This window comes from Stegostoma tigrinum, chromosome 39 (genome assembly GCF_030684315.1).
Source record: "Stegostoma tigrinum isolate sSteTig4 chromosome 39, sSteTig4.hap1, whole genome shotgun sequence".
NCBI lineage: Eukaryota > Metazoa > Chordata > Chondrichthyes > Orectolobiformes > Stegostomatidae > Stegostoma > Stegostoma tigrinum.
Window position 1 is genome coordinate 7,473,339 of NC_081392.1, and position 5,573 is coordinate 7,478,911.

Consider the following 5,573-nt stretch of genomic DNA (forward strand, 5'->3'; position numbering starts at 1 on the left):
CAATGACTCAAGGATCATGCCACTCCTGGATCCGGGGGAACTTGGATTCTATTAATTAATAAACCTGAAATAAAATGGTCAATTCACAATAATAATGGTGAAACTACCAGATTGTCCTAAAGCCTCATCTGATTCACTAATGCTCCTTAGAGTCATACAGCACAGTACTAGACCCTTCAGTGTATCTTGTCTATGCTAACCAAGTTCCCCAAATGAAACTAGTCCCATTTGCCTGCATTTGCGCCAACCCTTTCCTATTCATGTACCTGTCCAAATGTCTTTTAAATATTGTAGCTGCACCTGCATCTACCATTCCCTCTGCAGGTCATTCCTCATATGAACCATTGTGTGTGTGAAATATTTGCCCCTCAGGTCACTGACATATTTCCCCTTTCAAATAAGCCATCTAGGGAAAAGACCTTGCTATTCACCTTATCTATAACCCTCACGATTTTATAATCCTCGATAAGGTCACACCACAACCTCCTATACTCCAGTGAAAAGCATCCCAACCTATCCAGACTCCCTATAACTCAAACCTTCCAGTCCCTGTAACATCCTTGAAAATCTATTCTGCACTCTCTCCTACCTATTAATATCCTTCCTATAGCAGGGTGACCAGAACTGTGAACAGTACTCAAAGTGGCCTCTTCAACAATCTGCATTCAAAGCTCTGATCAACAAAGATAGTCTGGGAAGGCAATCTGCTGTCCTTGCTTAGCCTGGCCAACATGTGATTTTGGATGGCTCTCAAATACCCTCTGAAAAAATCTAGCAAGCAACCATCATTCAAAATTACCACCAAAAGCTGAATAACAACAGATCACCCAGCATTAGCCTTCACACTGGAAACAATAAGAAACAGCCTCCCAAGTGAATGCCTCTCATTATCTGGGAGAACTGTGCCACAGACTTGTCACAGATGAGCGATCAGAGTCCAGTCCTTCTGGGGCCGAATTCCTGTCTTCACACTGGGATATCCTCCATTGTATTGTATGCTACTGACACTTGAAAACTGGAATTAATTCAGGGCGGCTTTAGTAGCTCAAAAGTTGGTCATCTCAGAGACATTCTGAGCCATCAGCTGTAGCAGACTTTCATTCAACAATCTGTAACCGCATGGCCCATATATCCCTCACTCTACCATTGCCGTCAAGCCGCAAGACCAACTCTACTTTAAAAAGGATCATAGAAAAATAAAACAGAAGCACCAACAGTCAAAACAGGGTGCCAAGTTGGTGAAGCCACTACACAGGACTAACATGCAAACAGCAAGTACAGAACAATATAGGCAGAGCCAAGTCACGCCACAACCAATGGGCCAGATTGAAGCTCTGCAGCCATGCCACATTCAGACATGATGTTGGTGCTCAATTAAATAACTGGAGGAGGACGCTGTAAAAATGTCCTCGTTCTCAATATCAGTGGACCCCAGTATGTCAGTGTGAAAAAAACAAGGCTAGAATGTTTACAACTATCCCCAGGCAGAGTGCTGAGTGGATGATGCATCCCACCCTTTCCCTGAGTTATCCAGCATCGCACATAGTAAACTTCAATTTTTTTTCACTCAGTGATAAATGAGTAATATACAGCATACAATGATAATATTTCCAACAAAGGCCCTGTAGCTAGAATATTTGTGCTCTAGAACTATTTGCGTCTCTTGCCAAACTGTTCTAGCACAGCTCTGACACCTACCAAACAATGTGGAAAATTGTCTAGGTAGGTTGTGTCACAAAAAGCATAGAACATTACAGCACAGTACAGGCCCTACGGCTCTCGAAGTTGTGCCGACCTGTCATACCGATCTCAAGCCCATCTAACCTACACTATTCCATGTACGTCCATATGCTTATCCAATGACGACTTAAATGTACCTAAAGTTGGCGAATCTACTACCGTTGCAGGCAAAGCGTTCCATTCCCTTACTACTCTCTGAGTAAAGAAACTACCTCTGACATCTGTCCTATATCTTTCACCCCTCAATTTAAAGCTATGCCCCCTTGTGCTCGCCTAGGAAAAAGGCTCTCCCTATCCACCCTATCTAACCCTCTGAATATTTTATATGTTTCAATTAAGTCACCTCTCAACCTTCTTCTCTCTAATGAAAACAGCCTCAAGTCCATCAGCCTTTCCTCATAAGACCTTCCCTCCATACCAGGCAACATCCTAGTAAATCTCCTCTGCACCCTTTCCAAAGCTTCCACATCCTTCTTATAATGTGGTGACCAGAACTGTACACAATACTCCAAGTGCGGCCGCACCAGAGTTTTGTACAGCTTCACCATAACCTCTTGGTTCCGGAACTCGATCCCTCTATTAATAAAAGCTAAAACACTGTATGCCTTCTTAACAGCCCTGTCAACCTGGGTGGCAACTTTCAAGGATCTGTGTACATGGACACCGAGATCTCTCTGCTCATCTACACTACTAAGAATCTTACCATTAGCCCAGTACTTTGCCTTCCGGTTACTCCTACCAAAGTGCATCACCTCACACTTGTCTGCATTAAACTCCATTTGCCACCTCTCAGCCCAGCTCTGCAGCTTATCTATGTCTCTCTGCAACCTACAGCATCCTTCGTCACTATCCACAACTCCACCGACCCTGGTGTCGTCTGCAAATTTACTAACCCATCCTTCTATGTCCTCATCCAGGTCATTTATAAAAATGACGAACAGCAGTGGACCCAACACTGACCCTTGCGGTACACCACTAGTAACTGGTCTCCAGGATGAACATTTCCCATCAACCACCACCCTCTGTCTTCTTTCAGAAAGCCAATTTCCCATCCAAACTGCTATATCTCCTACAATTCCATTCCTCCGCATTTTGTACAATAGCCTATTGTGGGGAACCTTATCGAACGCCTTGCTGAAATCCATATACACCACATCAACCGGTTTACTCTCATCTACCTGTTTGGTCACCTTCTCAAAGAACTAAATCCGATCCATCCACTTTCTGCTATATCAGTCTACTCTCAGTCAGCAATCCTGTGACATCCAGCAGCACTTGATCAGGAACAATCCACTCACTTACACAATTTAGATTCTGCGCTAGCCACTCAGTTCCAGATCTCATTGCAACCTTGATTTAACTATCAAAAAAGAAATGAGGTGAACAATTGGAATAGGGGAAATTTATCCACTCATTGGAGTCATACCTAATACAAAGAAAAATTGGCTAGGGTTGCTGGAGGCAATGATCTCCATTCCAGGACATCACTGTTAGAGTTCCTCAGAATAATAAAGTTCCAGGCCAAACCAGCTTCACTTGTTTCAATGACCCCTACCTTCAATGTAAGGTCAGAAGTGGGTATGTTTGGTAATGATCGCATTTTTCATACCATTCACAATTCCTCAGATACCGAAGCACAAGGCAAGAGATCAACAACATTCAGTCTTAGGCTGATGTGTGACACAAATGACACTTGCCCACTTAAGTAGCCGGTAATCATCATATCATTCTCCAACAAAAATAGTATCAAACCTTCTCCCTCTAACATTGAATAGCATTGAGTACTGAATCCCTACTGTCAACATCCTAGATTTACCATCAGCCAGAAAACACATTTGAACCAGCCATGTAAACACTATGGCTACAAGAACAGGTCAGAGGCTGAATAATCTCTTTTACCCCCAACCCCTCCCCCGAAGCACAGGGTAGCTAGGCATCCAATTTTAAATTAGATTATCTGATCTGGCCATTGCTTGGTACCAGGTATAGAGTCATAGAGAGATACAGCATGGAAACTGACCCCTTGGTCCAAGTTGTCCTTGTGAACCAGAGATCTTACAATAATCCAGTCCCATTTGCTAGCATTTGGCACATATCCCTCTAAACCCTTCCTATTGATGTGCCATCCAGATGCCTTTTAAATGTTGTAACTGTGCCAGCCTCCACCACTTCATCTGGCAACTCATTCCATACATGCACCACGCTCTGCATGAAAAAGTTGCCCCTTAGATTCCTTTTAAAACTTTCCCCTCTCACCTTAAGCCTAGTTCTGGACTCCCATACCCCAGGGAAAAGACCTTGGCTACTCACCCTATCCAGACCGTTCATGATTTTATAAACCGCTATAAGGTCATCCCTTAGTCTCCAACACTCCAGGGAAAATAGCCTCAGCCTATTCAGCCTCTCCCTATCATTCAAACACTTCAATTCTCGCAACATCCTTGTAAATATTTTCTGAACTCTTTGAAGTTTCACAACAACCTTCCTGTAGCAGGGAAACCAGAATCAAATGTAGCATTCCAAAAGTGGCCTAACCAATGTCCTGTACAACCACAAGACCTCCCAACTCCTATACTCAATGCACTGACCAATTTGTCTGGTATATTCTGCCTTCATATACTTACCTGAGTAAGGCATTATTGGAAGTCTTTATTAGTTCCTTTCTCTATGTGCAGCAATCTCCAAACAGATAGGACACAGAAAACAGAGATAATGGGAACTGCAGATGCTGGAGAATCCGTGATAACAAAGTGTGAGGCTGGATGAACACAGCAGGACAAGCAGCATCTCAGGAGCACAAAAGCTGACGTTTCGGGCCTAGACCCTTCATCAGAGAGGGGTTGGGGAGCAGGTTCTGAAATAAATAGGGAGAGGGGGGAAGCGGACTGAAGATGGATAGAGGAGAAGATAGGTGGGGAGGAAAGGAAGGGATAGGTCAGTCCGGGGAGGACGGACAGGTCAAGGAGGCGGGATGAGGCTAGTAGGTAGAAAATGGAGGTGGGGCTTGAAGTGGGAGGAGGGGATAGGTGAGAGGAAGAACAGGTTAGGGAGGCGGGGACGAGCTGGGCTGGTTTTGAGATGCAGTGGGGGAAGGGGAGATTTTGAATCTTGTGAAGTCCACATTGGTACCATTGGGCTGCAGGGTTCCCAAGCGGAATATGAGTCACTGCTGCAACCTTCGGGTGGCATCATTGTGACACTGCAGGAGGCCCAGGATGGACTGTCGTCTAAGGAATGGGAGGGGGAGTTAAAATGGTTCGCGACTGGGAGGTGCAGTTGTTTATTGCAAACCGAATGGAGATGTTCTGCAAAGTGGTCCCCAAGCCTCCGCTTGCTTTCTCTAACGTAGAGGAAGCCACAACGGGTACATTGGATGCAGTATACCACATTTACAGATGTGCAGGTGAACATCTGCTTGATATGGAAAGTCATCTTGGGGCCTGGATGGGGGTGAGGGAGGAGGCGTGGGGGCAAGTGTAGCACTTCCTGCGGTTGCAGGGGAAGGTACCGGGTGTGGTGGGGTTGGAGGGGAGCGTGGAGCGGACAAGGGAGTCATGGAGAGAGTGGTTTCTCCAGAAGGCAGACAAGGGTGGGGATGGAAAAATGTCTTGGGTGATGGTGTTGCTGAGTAGGCTAACATTTGTTGCCCACATGAATGACTTGCTAGGCCATTTCAGAGGAGAGTTAACAATCAACTGCATTCATTGAGAGTCTAGTGTTGGATGTAGACCCAGACCAGATAGAAAGCGTATTTCTTCCCTAAACATCACAAACGAGATGGGTTTTTGCAATAATCATTTACAATTTTATGATCACTATTACAGAGACTGACA